At 47.4% G+C, this 19,023-nt stretch overlaps 1 protein-coding gene across 2 annotated transcripts in view; it reads left to right on the forward strand.

Annotated features, from left to right (window-relative positions):
* The window catches only part of Tshz2 (teashirt zinc finger homeobox 2), a 440,107-nt gene that overhangs the window by 358,241 nt on the left and 62,843 nt on the right, over positions 1-19,023 (forward strand). The window lies entirely within an intron of this gene.

The raw sequence follows: 19,023 nt of genomic DNA on the forward strand, positions 1-19,023 counted from the left end.
CTTATATGACGTCTTTTCCCAATATTGCAATACTACACCACCCCCCACCCCACCCCACCCCCACCCCCGCTCCCAGAACATTCACTTTCCTTCCTTTCTATCAGTAAGAAATCCCTCTTGGCAGGATACAGGGGAGCGTGTCTCTGTGAGGTCACCTCAATTCCAGGTGGAGCGGAGTGGGGATGGAGGTGTGGGTTGTTGAAAATGCATCCTTCCTTGAAGGGGATTTTGGTGTCCCAGTCCCTTCCTTATGTCCTTTGCTCCCCAGCCACGAGGTAAGCACACCCATCCACTCCACACTTCCACTGCTCTCGCTCCCTTAACAGCAATGGGATAAAACATCTTAGGGGAGGAAAGGCTTCATTTGTGTTGTGGTTCCAGATCACAGTCTATTAGGTGGGAAGTCAGAGTGTCAGCAGCTTGAGGAGGCTTAGTCGTATCACGCGAAAGTCAGGAGCAAATACACCCATCCTGTTAGCTTCTGGCTGGTTTTCATGCAGCTTTCTTACATAGCCCGGGACCACTAGCCTGGGGAATGGTGCCGCCCACAATGATCTAAGTGTCCCTACACCAATTAACAATCAAAGGCAAGCCCCCCGCAGGCCACTCCGGTCTAGGAAAGCCCTCCACAGAGACTCTTCTCACATAATTCTAGGTTACGGCAAATTAAAACTAGCCAGTATTCCCACCATGAAGTGTTGGCCCTCTACATACTTACCCCTTACTTTCGTGAATGTTTCTGACGGCTGGGGATGTCAAACGCTGTTTTTCATATACTTATTGGCCATTTGTGCTTTGTCTTTTGAGAAATATTCGGTGCATTTGTCCATTTATTAATCGGATTGTGTGGAGGAAGGAAGGGACCGAAAGAAAGACGGAGTATGGATAAAGGGGGCCGTAGGGGGCAGATATTAATTAATCACATGACACATGGAATATACGAAAATAAATAATATTTTTTAAATATTAGCCTTAAGTCCTTTGCGCCATAATTTTCCTTCTTGATGCTTGTTGGGGACTCTTACATCTTCGTTCAGCTTTACATGAGTTCCTCAGCAGTTAGAGCTCTCTCAAGAGAACATTTTATTAGAAAGGAGAGGGAACGGGAAGAAAAGAGACACAAAGAGGACAGAAGAGAAGGGAAGAGACAGGAAAAGTCCTGTCTGCCCCGGGGCAACTGCAGGAAAGGGAGTGAGAGGGGAGTGCGGGAAAGAGAAGAGTGGGAAAGAGAGGAGCAGGAAAGGGAAGAGAACGTAAGTGGGCGGGGTCTGTCTTTTAAAGGGGTCCTTTGCACCTGCATGCAGACTATGCAACCATGGAACCCTGAGCTGACCAGGGTACTGCCTGAGTGCATTCTGCCAGGTGACAGGGACAGACCAGCATGATGCCTGAGTCCTTATACACATGCTAGAGGGAAGCTGACTGCTGAGACTGTCCTCTGACCTCCACACAGGCAGACACACACAAACAAATTAATGCAGGAGGAAAGATCTTGAAACTCCCACACCTTAAAGTGCAAGGCAACAGAACTCTCAAAGCTGCCCTACTTTGATCTCCTCAGCCTTGGCAGGTTTTCTCTGCGATCAAGTCTAGGCTCTGGTCACTCACAACAAAACTTAATCCTCCACAAAACAGGAAATTCAATTAACATGTTAGAAATGACATCAGAGTTTTCCAAAACGAGATGTGTGTGCCTCAGGTATAAATAAGATTTGTGGTATTGTGATCAATGGATACTAGTGCCTGAATTGTCCATTTATTGATTGTAGATCTTAATTGAATGTCTACTTTAGAAACATCACTACCACATGGAGACCGGTCTCCCATGGATGCTGGTTAGGCCAGGCTAAAGAACATATTTGTATTTTCAACAGTGAGTTAAGAAGCTGGAGAGCGGCCACAGCCATTAAGGGTGCTGCTGCCGAGTCTTGAGGACCAGAGATAAAATTCCAGCATGCCTGTGCACCCACACAACAAGTTGCACGTCCCGTGCATGCCTGTGACCTCAGCTCCAAGGGGAGCAGAGACAGGTGTATCTTGAGGCTACAGTCCATGACGACAAGGATCCCATGAGATTCTGTCCATTCTTTGTCCAGTTGGCTCTCCCATCTCAGCTAGCACCACAACAGGCCCATTGACAAGATACTGTGAATAGATAAGAGATGCTGTTTTCACTCAGATTACTGGCTGAAGTCTAGATCCTGGAGAACATTGCAGAAGGACTGAAAGGTGTGGTATCTCAGACACATCCTAAGTCAAAAGTTCTCGGGGTGGAGAAGGGCCGGTTTAGAAACAGTCCATTGGAAGTAGACACTCTTTGCTGAGAGGAACCCAATGTTGTCATAAGCTATGATATCTAACGGAAGCAACGTTTCGAGAATTAAGCTGAAATTAAATCAAATGGGAAAGAGTCTAGCCAGCACCTTGGACAATCTTGGGGTGGGGGAGGCAGGATAAATCAAAACAACACCAAGACTATGGGGGAAAGATGGTTCGCTTCCAAAGGGCTTGCTGGTTAATAATTATCAGAGGCATCTGTGATAAATATCCTGCGCCTTCTAGAAGCTATAGGACCTGGCCACAGACTTCCCTCGTGGAACATCAGAAGCCAAAGCAAAACTGTTGAGCTAACACACGGGTGGCTGCCGTGATCAAACACGTGGGGAGAGAAACGGGTGACAAGCACTTGGGCCCGTCAAAAATGAGTTCCGAGAAACCGATTTCCAGAACAGACAGGCGAACTTGGATCTGTTTCCCCGGTGAAAGGGACTTGGGTCGTAAGGTATTGGGGTTGTTCTCTGGAACTTTCCCTTTCCATTCCCCGCTATCACCCATTTCAGCAGATTAAATGCTTTCTTATCTTCACCATGTGGGATGATTGAGCAGCCACAGGTCTGAGGATGCTTGGGGCACCTGGGCACATTTGGATTCAATACCGGTTTGGTACCTGTGCAACCTTGTTCTCTCTCTGCCTAATTCACAACTGAGCTGTGAGTTCAGTTACAGATGCCAATATACCACGGACCTTCCAACTCAGCCCTAGACATCCAAACGTATAAATACTCAATTTGTGATAGGCAAAGGTCTACTATATGCCATCCACTGGTATCCTGCAGGCAACAAAAGGTTAAAAAAAAAGGTAAACATTTGCTTCACAGTTGATGTTCATCTAGTACTAGTAAGGAGTGTGTGTGTGTGTGTGTGTGTGTGTGTGTGTGTATGATTCAATTGTATTAACATTCTGAATCATTCATTTATTCAAAACCTTATATTGACCAGGAGTCTGGGTTTGTGGCTCAGTTGACAGAGCACTTGCCAAGCACACGCCAAGGTCTGGGTTCTACTCCTAGTGCTACATTAGCTGGGCGTGGAGGAGCACTCCTCTAATCAGAGCAGAGGAACAAGGCCATCCTATCCTACACAGTGAGCTGGAGCCTACATAGAACTGTGTCTAACAACAATAGCATTACTAATAATCATAACCATAAAATGTAAAACCTATCTAGACTGGGGGAAAGGCTGGCTCCGTGGCAGGAAAAATGAGTAACTCGTATGCCTACATCAGGAACAGTTTTCCGAGAATACGAGCTCCAGCGTGTGTCCACACAGCGGGCTTCATTTTCAGTCCATGGTCACTTCTCGGAACTGCATCTGATCTAGAAGAAAGCACCTGCGTTCTCAGAGTCCGCCGTGTTTTCTCTGCTTTCTCATGGGTTGCTTTCTGCTCTCCAGGGACTTCCTTCTGAGCAAGTCCTGGGAGGAATGCAGTTCTGCCCGGGCCTCAGCTACCATTTTCTCCCCAAAGCCTTGGTATCCCCATGTGCTCACAGCCGACCCAATGCCCGGGTCTTTTCTCCCCACACTGTCATCTCCATCCCCAAGCCATAGTCACCTGCACGGCTCTCCTACTCTTCTGTGGAGCTGCATCTTCTGCCAGCTCCCACTTCAGGCAAATTCTACTCTCTTCTTAGAAACCGGGGTGTAGATGGAACTGGTCCACACAACGAGATTGCTGCTTCTTCCAGAAGCTGTTCTAGAGACATGATGATCAGGATGGGACAGATGAAGGACCAAAGGGTTTTCCACAGCCACAGGCTGCAAGAAAAACCCTGTCCCCTACCTAACCCTACCCCACCTGGGATGGGCTGGGAGGGGAGACACTTCTCCATCACCAAGTCTGGTGCTCTTACCACATCGGGCTGGGGCTTGCAGTTTGACCAAGGACAAAGGCTGGCTCAGATGCACTGTGTGTCCTGGATATGTGGCCTTGGGCTTTCAAAAGCCCAAGGTTTGCATCCTTCATCCTTTAGTTTCCCCCTGACGACATCCCATCCAGACAAAGAGCAGTTATAACAGATAAATAACCAGGGAAGGAGCATGTGAGACAGGCAGCACAGGCCAAGGCGTCAGCCCAGTACATGGGCAGATCCACAAAGGGCCTGAGGGTCAGCGGGCAGTGGGAAGGGAGGTCTGGCCAGACAGAAATGAGAAGGCTCTGGAGAGTGGATGCAAACCGTTCCCTTGGGCCCAGGGCAGAATTTCCCAGGCATCCTCTGACTCCCTTGGGCATCGATTTCCTGTCTGGATTCCACACTTCAGCTCTGCGGGGACACAAGCTGTAGAGTCACAAAGATTAATAGTCGCTCTCTGTGACTCAGACCCAAAGAGGGGAGCTGGCGAGAGTGGGGCCCCTGGCTCCTGTGTGAGGCAGGATTGTGACCTTGAATGAGTCCCTGCTTCTCTCAACCCCGCGTGTATCCGTCCACAGGGGGCTGCTGGTCCCTTTCTTACACTCTAAGAGAAACACTCTGAAATACCAGGCATCATTTTGATTAGCAGTAGGCAGTCGGGATAAACACAGCCCAATCCTCAAACATACTGCAGAAGTTCTATAGGAATGAATAGATGTGTGCCTTTTGTTTTTATGGCAGGTTGACTATTGCTTTAAATATATATATATATATACCCCAGTGTCCAACTGCTCCTCAATCTCCCATTTATTTAGCCTTGCTAATCTCTCGGATTCTGGAAACACGCCATGATAAACAAGGGGCTTAATATAAGTTCAGGACGTAACCGGATCTGATATCTGCCATTTGAAGCCTTCCCAGAACACTGCTCTGGGTGACATGTGACCTCCTCCCTGGGCTCTGTGTTGCACAGTTTTGCTGTTTTGAAAGCCTGGTAACATCAGAACTGTGGCCCCTGTAGACCTCCAGAAGAAAAAAAAATGGATGACCTTAGCCGAGGGGAGGTGTGAGAGCTAACCAGATCCCCCTAGGAGCTGTGAGAGGTGAGGGTTTCCTCCAGAAAACAGGAAAATTTATGTGAGGAATACACAGTTGGGAGAGCCAGGGGCTGGCTCCTGCTTGCAGACAAATAGCAGGAAGGACAAGGGAGAGAGAAAGGAAGACATTCATTACTGAAGGCGAGAGGCCTGGGTGGGCGGTGGGGTACGGGTGGATCTTGGCAAGAGGGAGAAAATCAAACGTGAAGTCTCTAAGTTGCTTCAGGAATAGTAACTTGCCCACACATCTGTTTGAGTCAGGTTGGGATTTTAATACAACACCTTCAGTAATTTTGTTAAGGGGAGAGACGCCATGCGGCGTGCATCTTCTCTCCCTCTGTCAACTTTCCTGTGACTGGTATTTCTGAATTGCGACCCAGAGGAAAGTCCTGACATGCTACATCCAGTTTTTACTGGTTGACAGCTGTGTGACTTCAACACAGAGGCTTGACTTCTCTGGGCCCTGTTCAATTGTATAAAATGATCACGATGCCTGCCTCAGTCAGTTTTAAGTGAAAATACTCCTGAACCAGTTTCAAGAGGCAGGCTCAAGATGAGCTCTATGATACCTGCATTAATCAGCATACTCCAATCATTTAATTTTTTTTCAGACATAAGCAGAGGGTAACAGCCCAACCTGCAATTAAGCGATGGCCCATTTTCTCATTTGTGAAAACAAAAGACTCAGCTAGACCTAGACACACTAGAAGAGTAATCCCTGATTATGGAGAAAATGGAAACCGGAAACAGGGAGCAGATGAGACTTTCTTGAAGGGGTTTTTATCACTCTGGAATGTCACATCATTAGTGTTTGATACTTCACAGCTTCTCAGAAACGGAAAATAAAGGGAGACTGAGAACTCAGCACACACAGACACTGACTAAGTCGGCATTTTCACTCCATGGGGAGGAAGGGGCTGATGTGCAGTGGTGTAATCCCTCAGACCCAGGATGGCCCTCCTCACTGCAGCAGAGACAGAGGGGAGGGAGGCGGCCCGCTCTCCTTTTGTGAGTGGGATGGCCCTCCTCATGTCTTCTGGAGAGAAAGCAGAGATGCTGGTTTTAACATTTGCTTGTATTTTTATTTATGAATACTTGTGAGTGCGAGTGCACACAGGCATGTGAGAGCGTGGAGGTCTGAGGACAACTTTGTGGAGTTGATTCTCTCCAACTTTGTGTGGGTTCCAGGGATGAAGCTTCTGGAACACTGTTCTACTCAGTTAGGCAATGTTGGCCCATTCCTGGACTCTGTGTCACCCCACAAGCACAGGGTGGCAGGGATAAGCAGGAAAAACAAGGCCCTGTCCCTTCCTAAGCCAAATAAGAGCTTGGAGGCCCCAGAATAAGGGCTTGGAAGCCTCTGGGGAGGGTTAGAACTGGCTGTTGCAAGCAGGACTCTGGGTGAAGGATGAAAGGGAGGCAGAGGACAGAAAACACCAAGGGAATGCTGCACTTGCTCCCCAGGCTAGGGCCACCTCCGTCCTTCAGGGGGCATTTGACCCACAGGGCCAAGCAGTGTCACAACGCACCTGCCTCGCACACTGACAGAAGTGCAGACCCATCCCCTATGCAAAGGGAACCCAGTCCAAGCATTTTAATGTGGACTGGCCATTTCTGCCACCATAACTGTATTTATGTAACAAGCCCTGCTCAGGTATTTTTAGGCATCCTGTTTAGAAATACACAGAGAGGGGGCAAGTAAGAGAATAAATATGGAAATCAAATGTTAAAGAAAAACCCTCTGGCTCTTGCAACCAGCTTCCTGGGGGAATTTTCCTGTATGTTCTTTCTACTTCCACTCAGCAGAATGACTGCTAGTCATTAAGGAAATCTGTAAGGAGCTCACAGTACAGGAACTGTACACCGGGGCTCCCGTGCTCATTTGCATATCCCAGCTTTTGATTGGCAGCTGTACATGAAATGCCATATCAGTTGAAAGTATGTTGTGAGCTAGCACTAATGATCCCACGGCTCCAGGGAAGCCTGCCATATTGTAATTTGGCTATCAGGCATGAAAGAAATAATTCTAAGTGCCAGGAATGCAAGCCTGAATAAATGTTTCACCGCTGCAGGTTGCCAAGGGTGACACTTCTGATTTAGTATAAACGAATGCCCCGTTGCCTTTGGGGTACCCGGAGTTTGCATTGTATCTGAGCTGTGTATATAAAACGTTAGTCTGAGAAAATGGCTTCGGTGTGAGACGGGAAACAGAGACCAGGTCCCAGAAGGCAGTGGAATATTTACAGGAAATCGCTGGATGGAAGGATTTTGCTACCTTCTGTAATGACGAGCAAACAGGCTTGGCTTTTCCTGTGATGGAGAATAATGGTTATGTTAACTCTGCCTCGCCTTCTTTTTTTTTTTTTAATGAAATGCTCTTTTGTAGAGAAAATCACATCTGTTTCCTTTTATATATGAAAGGGACATAAATTCTTTTCTTTTCCCTTCCCTATGTGTGAATAGCCGGTTGATGTACTTTGGAATTAAATAACCCTTTCCGAGGTCACCCTGATGTCAAAGGCTGGAACACGGCAGCCACTTCCTCCTCGGTGGCTTTTGAATCCTCAGGCCTGCCTGGAGAGACAGGGCCTTTTAACATGGGGAGGGGATGCTTTCACTTGATTTTCATTTGGCTCCGACTGCAGATAGCTAAGCTTCCCCGTGTCTCATCTCCATTGTAAGCCTCCTGTGCTTCCTCTGTGGGAAATGGCAGAGACGGTGGCCTGAAGAGCTGAGGGAGCCGTGCTTCCTGTAGCCTCTGTCACCATCTGGCTCCTCATCTGAGGGTCACCTTCAGCCTGGCTTGGTTTTCGCTCCATTCTGTGCTGGTCTGTTCAGGAAGTCTATCTTTGGACTTTTTTTACTTAGCTGTCTGATATGGCCAGCTGCTGGCTGGCCCCTGTCTGGACAAGACAGGACAGCAGTCAAAGGAAAACACCACTTAGCAGTTTACACAATGAGTGAAGACTGGAAGGCATAAACCAAGGCAGGGTTCTCAATTCTCCACCTGGGGAGCAAACAGCCGGATGGTCCAGCTCTCTCTTAGGGAGAACGCATCCTAACCCCCTGTGCTGACTAGATTTCAGTCAACTTGACACAGACTATAGTCATCTGAGGGGAGGAAACCTCGGTTGAGAAAATGCCTCCATAAGATCAGACTGGGGGCCAGCCTGTAGAGCATTTTCTTAATCAGTGATTAATGAGGGAGGACCCAGCCCATTGTGGGTAATGCTGTCCCTGGGCTGGTGGTCCTGGGTTCTGTAAGAAAGCAGGCTGAGCAAGCCATGAGGAGCAAGCCAGTAAGCAGCTCCCTCCATGGCCCCTGCATCAGCTCCTGCCTCCGGGTTCCTGCACTGTTTGAGCTCCTGTCCTAAGTTAGTGGTCAGCAGTGATCTGTAAGTGGGAGCCAAATAAACCCTTTCCTGCCCAGCTTGCGTTTTAGCCATGGTGTTTCATCACAGCAACAGTAACCCTAGCTAAGACATCCACACCCACACCCACACCCATGTTGAAACACTTCCACATGGAGCTAACTACTGACGGAGTGAAAAACTAAGGCTGTCACATGACAATTAAGAATATGATTAGAATGGCTGAGCATGGTGGTACTTGGGGGGTTGAGTCTGCAGGATCCTGAGTTCGAGGCTAGCCTGAGCTCATAATGAAACCTGTCTAAAACATGAAGCATGTGGGAGCATTTACTGGCAATGAGGCCTAGCAGCCTCTGGCAAACCCATTGCCTCTACTTCTAAAGACACCAGAAAGATTCAGCGTAAACTAGGCACTGCTTACTGAACATTTACTATGTATCTAAGATTGCGTTCTGCGGTGATACCCTGAGCCCAGAAGATACAGGATCTTATATATCTATTAGCTGGGAGACGATTCGGAGGAAGGTGGGACTCATCCCACCTCATGTCCCCTTGCCTGGGTGAAACACCACACAGTCCTGGGCATTGGGTGAAACACCACACAGTCCTGGGCATTGGGTGAAACACCACACAGTCCTGGGCATTGGGGTGGAAAAATAAGTGAGGTGACCCAGGTCAGTAAGCCTGGCATTTGTGAAGAGAAGCAGGAGAACTGGGAATCCCAGGCCAGACTGGACCCTGTATCAAAATTTTTTTAAAAAATCTGTGAAAAGAATAGTAATAAGTGAGGCTCTAGCCACAAGTAACAGCTCAGTGAAGAACACACATTAAAAACATGCAGCTCGACCACCAATAGCAATAAAAACCTACCTAATCCACAGGCATAAAGCCAACATCAGAGACCCGGGAAGTCAGTCACAGGAGGAAAGTTTTTAATCCCAGCATCAAAATGGAGAAGCGGGCAGATCTCTGTCAGTTCAAGGCCAGTCTGGTCTACATAGTGAGTTCCAGGACAACCAGAGTTACACAGAGAAACTTTGTCTCAAAACAAACAAAAGAGGAAGCATAGATGCAAAAGCTGGACTTTTCTGGAAATTTCCAAGAATAATATAGATTTAGATTTAAAATCAGAAAGTCACGTCAGGACTCATGGAATACGCCTTTAATCCCAGCATGCTGGAGGCAGAGGCAGACAGATCTCTGTGAATTTGAAGCCAGCCTGGTCTACAGAATGAATTAATCCTAGGACAGCCCAGACTACATAGAGAGATCCTGCCATAGATAGACAGACATGTAGGTAGGTAGGTAGGTAGGTAGGTAAGGTAGGTAGGTAGGTAGGTAGGTGATAGATAGATAGATAGATAGATAGATAGATAGATAGATAGATAGATATGATGGATAGAGATGATGGATAGAGATAGATAGGTCATATGGAGGGCAGTTGGAGATATATGTCATTTAGGCTGCAGGAAGCTAGTCTGCATACAATGCTGAGGGTTCAATCCCAATCCAGTGCAAAACATAAATAAAATAAAATGTAGGCCTATGGTGTGCCAGGCAGAGGCTCTGTTTAGATGTTTCTAGAACACCACCTAGTTTAAGTCTTCCAATGATCAATTAATTACCCCATCAATATGCGATTATAGAAATCTGATTAATTGAGACAAACAAAGTGAACTTTGCAGAGAAGCCGGTTTGTGTACAGTGCATGGCCATGGCTTCCTTTGTCAGTGAACATTTTCTAAAGGCAAGGACAACCGTTCCAAGGCCCAGGGCTGGTGGGTGAAGATGCCTGCCTGCTTACCTTTAACACAGATCAGCACTTCTCAAACATCAGCACAAAATGGTTGGACAGTCAACTCTACAAATCATTTGTGATGAGGGGAAGGAGTAGGTTTAAGAGATTTTCCTCTCCACATGGCCTGCCTGCCTGTCTGTCGTCTGTCTATTTTATAGGCTTTCGTTCTGGTCATGACTTTGTGGCTGCATCAGCATGGCTTGTTGGGAATGTGATGAGAGCTTAAGGGAAGACGAGTGTGACTCCACATCACCATGAAGGAGCTCCCAGAGGTGGTGATTTTCAGTAAATTGAGTGAACTGAGCAGCTTGGAGAAGATTCATGGGCTGGTGATGGTTGGCACACCTTGGGTCAATGGAGTTGAAGCAGGGATATAGGCAGAGCAGGGAGGGGGCAGGCGACCACAGTGACATGAGTGTACTTTATTGCTCCAGTTAATTACTGGTTTCAACACCTCTAGATGTGTACTTGTTTTATTTAGTGTGTATATACATATTACATGCTCATGTTTGTGTGCATGTGTTGGTACCAGGTGGGCACATGTGTATATGGAGGCCAGAGGTCAACATAGGTTGTCTTTCTCTTTCATGTTTCGGGTTTGTTTGTTTGTTTGTTTGTTTGTTTGAGACAGAATTTTACTGCGTATCCCTGGCTAGCCTGGAACTATATAGAGCAGGCTGGCTTTGAGTTCTACCTGCTTCTGTTTGCTGGGTGCTGGGATTAAAGGAATTTGACACCGCATCCACGCCACCTTTGCTTTTTGAAACAGGCTCTCGCTGAACCTGGAAGTCCGTGGTTTAGCTAGACTGGCTGGCTGGAGAGTCTTGGGCCTCTTTCTGACTCTTGGAGTACAGGCCTTCACAGTCATGTAGGTGCTGGAGATCTGAACTCGGGTCTCAAGCACGGCTCCATTGGAGCTTGTCGGACCTGTGGTTTTTAACGTAGGCGCACACCCTGTCACAATGAAGGGAAGGGCTCTAGGGGCATCTCAAGCACGAGACAGGCAGAAGGCTGAAGGTCTTCCCTGCTAAGAGGCAGTCCCCAGGACAGGACGATCTAGCCTGAAACCTGAACAGCACTGACGGCAAACACTTGGCTTCTCACTGTTACTGTGTTGAGAGGGTAAAGCCAGTAAATGAAAAGGTCGCGTGAACTTCGTGCGGCTGTCTCCGGACAAATGTTTACTCCAAGCTCTGTCCTTTTTGAGAGGGTGGGGGCGGGGAAGAAAGCAGCTTTCCAGAGAAATATTAACCTCGCAAATGTACACATTTCCAATTCCCGTCACAGTGACAGGCTACAACTTGTAATCAGTATAAAATGATTTTCCGGGAGAGTAAATGCTTATTTTCCCTGTCTTGATGCTGGAACTGGATTACTTGGTATTAATCCCAGGGTGACACAGTCACATTTGGAAGCCGTGAGATTTGTTCAGATGTCTTATGGGGCCAGGGGCAGCCTTCATTTCACATCCTTGATCTTAAGAGAATTTGAATAATAGAACAGCTTTTCTGTGTACACAAGGAGGGTGAGGGGGGAAGGTATCTACCCAGGATGAATTCTAAGAGCCCTGAAAAGCCAGGAGAGTGGGTGGGAATCGTCATGTCCACACCCACCGTGAACACCCCAAGCAAGCACCTATTAGACATCAACTGTACATCCGTTCCCTCTGTACAATGGAGAAAGAAACTGAAACCCTGCACCGTTTTACTCCAATGCCCCCTATAACGCCTCCTCTCCCTCAGGTATCCCCTCCACACGCCTATGCTTGAGATACCTGTCCTGGTAAAATCCTGCCAGATGATTCTTGTCCATAGGTTTTAGTTATGGCAGAAGCCAGTGACCTTTTTTTTTTTTTCTATAAAGGGCCACATAGTAAATATCTTCAGCTTCGCCAACTATATGGTTACCGTGGTAACTACTAAGCTCCCACATAGCATGAAAACAGCCATAGACACCAAGTGAATGAATGAGCTTTGCTGCAATAAAACTTTATTTATCAAAAATGGGCAACAGAAGTAGAATGTCCTAGTGACTGTAATTTACCAGCTTCTGATCAGTAATTGTAGGCATTGCTGCTCGGATGGAAAGGCATCCTGACAGTCAGGAGCCAAGAAATGCCATCACGGTAAGCGTAGCCGCTTACAGCCCTGCTCCAGGGAAAGGTTTCCCCAGTGCAAGTGGAACAACTTTGCTACTCTAGGGGGAAGTTTCCCCAGCAAAGGTGTTACAGTGCTGACCCCCTCCAGCTCTGGTGAAAGTTGTTACGGCTGGGCTCTCCTCCAGTGAAAGCGTCACACCTCACAACAAAGCTCACTCAAGACATTTATTGGAAATGAAGAATCCAGCATTTTCTCTAGGGAGAAGCAGCAGCAGACTCAACGGGATACAGAGCATATATAGGGTTTCTTGGAGGGAAAGAGCTTTCCAGAGTGGCTTGGGATTAGTGAATTTTAGTGGTCTGATTCTGGGGCAAGCTCAGGGATGGGGATTCTTTACTCGGGGATTGGTGGCATTTGGAGCTCAAGGATTAGTGGAATTCTGCAGCCTGACTCTGGAACAAGCTCAGGGACTGATGTGATTTCAAGCCCTGGTCCTGGGGTCAAGCCAAGGGCAGGGTGTTTTTTTCCTTGGCCCTTTTCGCCTTGCAGTAATGGGAACCGCTTTTAGAGACACTGACTTGTAAATATTTAAGCAACACAATTAAAGTATTAAGATAAGTATTACGTTTTATGGACTTTTTCTTTTTATTTTACATGTATGGTTGTTTTTGCCTCCTTGTGCATCTGTCCCAAGGAGGCCATGAAAGGGTTAGATCCTTCTGACTTAGTTAAGGGTGGTTGTGGGCCATGTAGGTGCTGAGAATTGAACCTGGACCTTCTGGTAAAGTAGCCAGTGTTCTTAACTGCTGAGCCATTTCTCCAGTCCTCTAGATAAGTATTATATTTTATCCAATAGTTTCATATATCAGAATCTTGTCTTAATGTATTTCTTTTCACTACAAAGATGTTTAATGTGGTAAAAATGATAATTTAACATATATTCTTGAGGGAACCGAGAGATGATTACATGAAACTCTGTGCTGTTTACAGAATTCAGTGAGTCTTTTCGGTCCTTTAGAGAAGTTTCTGAAATGCAGTAAATCATTTCAGTACGCCACTACTGCTGTGGGGCTGTCTCACATCCATTTGGGTGCGGCGGGAAAGGTGGGTGAGTTGGTCTAACTTCCGAGAGGGAAGGTGTAGACGGTGTGTGAATGACAAGCCTGCTCTCTCATCCTCTAAGGAGGTGTACTTTCTGAGGTTCTGGAATTGAAGCCACTAGCCCACATGAGACGCAGTTGCTCAACCTCTGAAAGACAGTTGTAGCGAGGTGAGTGTGTCTCAGAACTGGGTTTGTTTTTGTAATTTTTTGAGAATTGTACACTACAGCGGCAGTTTCCACACCTCCCTCTTACCTTGTAACTCCTCCCATATCCTCCTACTTCCTCTCGTGACCTCTCCTCCTTTAATTATTGTTAAAACATGTATATTTAATTATTGTAATAACATGTAATTTACTGAGCCCATTTAGTGTTGCTCATATACGTACATGCTCAGGGATGACCACTTGGGGAGAGAGAACCTCTAGGGGGCTCATCCCTGGGGAAAACTGACTCTCCCTCTCTCAGAAGTCATTGATTGCCTGCAGCTCTTCATCTAGGGGTGGACTCTTGTGAGATTTCACCCACCCATGCTGGTATGTCAACTGATGTTGTCACTGTGCTGGTCTTGTGTAAGTGACCAGGTTGTTGAGATTTCCTGGGTGTGGCTTCACTGTCATATCTAGGAGAGACTGTCTCACAGCAGATGTCCTGGTCCCCTAACTCCTACAGTCTTTCAGCCTGTCTTCTGGGATGCCTGAGCCTTGGGTTGTGGTCGTGCTGTGAATGCATCAGTTATGCTTGTCTGCCACTGCCGTGTTTGTGTGTTTGTTTTCGTGTGTGTTTGTTCTCTAGTTTGATAGTTGCAGTTTTCAGAACAGTTTGGGATTCCTGGGACAGCTATCTCCAGAGGACTCTCAGAGAAAAGGAAAGCAAAACAAGCACCATTCTCAGGGAAAATGACAATGTCTTGGTGTTTTCACATTCTCATTGGTTCTGGCACTTTTGCATCGTGATATGGAAACTTAAAATTAGTTTGCAAAAAGAAAATTGCAAGTTCTTAGTGCTAGGAGAGCTTCTACTGTTCCTCCAACAACTTGATTCACTAATTCACCAGACATATGCTGTGTGTCTGCCCTGTGCCTGTGCCGTCCTAGACACCGGGGATGTGGCAGTGAACTAGACCTGCACAGTTGCTGCCCTTGAGTCTGTAGTTTAAGTCAAAGAAAAAAACCAGCTTGAGTGGGTCTGCATGCTTGTCCTGTGCCTTCAAACACTGCCCGAGACTCCATTTCCCTCTCTTATGTGTTTATGTGTTTGTTTTTGTGTGTGTTTGTTTGTGTGTGTGTGTGATATGTGTGTATGTGTGGTGTCTTGTGTGTTTTGTGTGTGTGTTTGTGTATGTGTGTGTGGTGTGTGTGTGTGTTGTTCAGCATGAAAGAAGACCTAGCTTACAATCCTTCAGAAGAAAACAGTCATTACTGGCACTAGGGCAGAATGATTCTTAGTTGTAGAAACCTATCTTGAGCCCTGTAGAGTGTGTACCCGCACCCTGGGATGGCACCAGCATTCCCAGATGCTATTTGGTTATAACAACCAAAACCATCCCCGGAGATTGCCAGGTGTCCCTGGGGTGTGGGGAGGGAAGGTCAACCTAAAAGCAAATGACCACATGGTTGCTACTGATGGCCAGAGTTGACTCACACAAAAACTATTTGCCACCTTGGGGCTAGGGGCTTGTTCCAATCCCTCCCTAAAGTCATACTCTCTAGTTCCATCAGTCAAGAAAAGAAGGCCCATTGCTCTTTCTGTCTTCTAATGGAACCAGGGAATGAAGGTGAAGAAGCCGAGGCTCTGAGAGACTTTAACCTTCCCAGGTGGACGCTTCCTAGCTTCCACGCTGAATCGCCGATTCATGGTGTATGAGGACAGTGTGTACTTCCACACTGTGCCCTGACTGTGTTGGGTACCACCCAGGTGGGCTTCCCTGTAAAATCCATGGTCTTACGACAGTCAGTCGGTCAAACATCTGGGGAGTTGGGCTCATCATAAGGCGTCCAGTTCCCAGTCACTGTCCTGGATTGCAGCTGAATTTTCTACTTTTGATCTTCTCTGAGTGAGGTGGCAACATTTGTTTAAATAAGAAATGGGTAGGTTGCCATCACTTGTCCACAAAGCCTCATGGGTAACTTGCCTTCCGGATGCTACTGGAAACCAGTTTCTGGTATGCATGGGTTGGAGGCTCTGGGGGATGCATTTATAAATTCTAAAATGAGCAGAGACTGGATGCGATGTTCCATTTGGGTCAGGGTGTGGTACTCAGGAGGAATGCACAGCCATTGTGAAAAGGTACTTGCAAAGCATTCTGTCATCCTTGCTGCCTCCTTCGAAACGCCAAAGGGATGGGCAGCTACTCATTAAAACCACTTCCCGGGCGTTTCATCCACCGTCCACAGCCCCACACCACATGAGGCACCAGCTGTCCCTGACAGTTCGCCCCCAAATGTTCCGAAGTCCCGTCCAAGCCCAGCCTCCCCTGGCCCTACTCCTTCTTTTCCTCCTCCCACTCATCTCCCTTTGCGCCTTCCTTGGACGAAGGTAAAGGAATCAGCTCTTTTTTTGTAATCCTCTCGCCAGTTCCTCCCAAGGCCCGGGAGCCTCGCTAGGGTGGGGCAAAGTTGTCTGTCGCACACTGGGACAATGGGAATGTGTAAGCTGTCCAGATAGAGAACTCAGTGACGTGTAGAACCTGGAGAGATACAGAGAGTGAGGGCAGCTCACACGTGACCAGATGGGTGCAAAATGCGTGAGAAAGCACTTTGGAAAGTTCATGGCGTGATAGCAAGACACTGTGGTATACACACTGCTTCTGGAGTAAGGAAACTGTGACTCTGAGGTGGGGTTTGATGGACCCGAGGCGTTAGAAGGCATGGGTGTGGATAGAAGAAAACTCAAGACTCGGTAGAAAGAGAGGAAAACGCTAGGCTGGACAGGGCTGAGTGCTCAGAGAGCCCAGATCCATCTCTACACAGAGGCCTCTTGAGTTCATTTCCTGTCAAGGGCATTCTATGACACGTTTCCAAATGAAAAAGTCATTCCCCATTGAGCTAGCCAAGTATCTTGAATAAATAATGTAGAGATTATTAAGACATTTTCCAGAGGACCCCAGCATTTCCTGTCTTGACAGTGAGGCTGGATTTGACATCAGCTGAATCAAGAGGTTACAAATAAAAGCCGTGACTGGAGCCAAACGTCCCCTCCAAGTGTTTCTCAATAATCTGAGATTGGAATGCAAGACAGTACTTGTAATCAATTTCTACAGAACATCACAACACGTCTTCCATTAAGTCCTGAGCATGGCCGTGTGGACACACTGCCCTGAGTGACAGGCCAGGCAGGAAGACTGGAAGGCACTCAGATCCCACTGGTCCAGCAGCCAAAAGTTAAAAAGCAGAGGTGATGAGCAAAAGATCTGACAGGAGAGATGGTTTGGGGCTGATGAGACCATACATGTTGGGAGGTATTAATGACCTTAGAAGGATTCATACAAGAAATATTAGTGCCATTACTACTGTGCACGTATGCTACCTAGCTTATTGCTGATGGCGATCTGAGAGGAGTGAGGTATGGATCCCCTTTATGCAAATGACGTAAGTGAAGAGGAGGCAGGTCACATGATCAACAAGTGGAGTCAGCGTGATTAGTAGTTACTCTTCTGTTGCTGTGACAAAAAAAGCAGCTCAAGGACAAATGGTTTATTTTGGTGGACAGTTCTAGAGGGACAGAGTCCATCGTGATGGGAAACACAAGCCAGCAGGCAGGGAAGGCACGGTAGCAGGAGCAGGAAGTGAGCTCCAGCTACAAACCTCAAAGTCCACCCCAGTGACATACTTCCCTCAGCAAGCTTCTACCTCCTATAGGTTCCTTAACCTCCCCTGCAACAGCACCACCAGCTGGGGACCAAGTGTCCGAGCGCGCATGTGCCTGTGGAGGACTTGTCACACTCAGACCATGACAGCATGTCTGTCCCTCCCTCTATGGAGCACCCAGAGGCAGGGCTGGAGCCAAAACAGTAGGTTCTACTCCAAAACCCCTGGCCATCCCAGACACAGCAATGCAGTTGCCTGGGCCTACTCAGGAAGACAGGTGGCTTTAGCCTAGATGTAAGGGGCTAAACCCAGAGCTTGAACAAGGAGCTTCCCCTTCCAGGCAAGTGAGCATCGGTTTGCTCATGGCCCAATGGACTGAAAACACCTGCTTCCTAAACGACAGACGATCTGCAGGAAGTCCTCAGACACTAACAGGATGGTGTGGGGGCAAGGGGAGGACCAGGAGTGTGTCCCTGTCCTTTCTCGTCACTGTGACAGAATAGTACTGTGCAGAGACCACTGAAAGGCTGATTTGGGTTCATGGTTTAGAGGCTTATGGTCTACGATGGATGGAAAGCACGACACAGCTGCTCCACCATGGTGGCGGCGGCGGCGGCGAAAAGGTCTCTGTATAGCAACTAGACAAGATAGCAGAGGCAAGAACAAAACCCGGGCTCGGACATCACCTTCAAAGAACTGCCCTAGCTCGACGCTTTCCCCTACTTCCCAAAATAGTGCCAGGAGCTGGGGACTAGGTGTTCAGACACAGGAGCCTACAGAGGACGTCTCAGACCCAAGCTGTGACCAGAAGTACCTACAGTCCTGAAAATTGTTATCACTTGTGCATTTCCTCCACAGCAACTCGGATTCCTCCCTAATTATCATTTTATGTGTAAAATGTTGCAATATAGTGAGGTTCTGGTAGAAATTAAGTCGCATGATGCACTTAAGACGCAATGTAGACAAGGTGTGTGCTGGGCGTGGTCCCTTGCCCCCAGTGAGGGCTCAATCCGTGTTAAATAGTAATAAAGAAATTGCAGCTTCCGCCTGCATTCTGCTGTGCTTAATTACAAGTCTGCCATACCTGCCTGATGCTCCCGAGCACTCTAGCTGCGAAGAAATAAAATTAATAATTAATGGCAGAACTTTAACCTAATAACGGGGCCACTCCCAAGGTTTAGCATATTCCGGCAGAAGGCTAATGGCATGTTCGCCATTGTTCGTGATCCAGGCGAGCGGTAAGGCGTCATGCATAATGGATCAGAGTCCCTGCTAACAGCAGAATCACGCACAATAATTTAAACTTGTTTGTATGGAAATAAAGGGCGAGTCTTTGAAGTGCGTCCTAATGAGATGCCGCTTGATCTTCAGTGTGTCCTCGGAGAGAGAGTTCAGTTTTTCCCCCAGCGTCAGGCACATGTTGGTGCATGTAAGAAAGGGCTGACTTAAATTATGAATGGCCCTCCTTGTCTTTGTGGCGGCAGGTGAGGAAGGCGGGTGCGCATGGGGGTGCCGGGGGAGCTGCTGGGAGACAACTGTGGTTCTCTGAGGTGGCTTCC

Source organism: Mesocricetus auratus, unplaced genomic scaffold, assembly GCF_017639785.1.
Source record: "Mesocricetus auratus isolate SY011 unplaced genomic scaffold, BCM_Maur_2.0 Super-Scaffold_100028, whole genome shotgun sequence".
Lineage (NCBI taxonomy): Eukaryota > Metazoa > Chordata > Mammalia > Rodentia > Cricetidae > Mesocricetus > Mesocricetus auratus.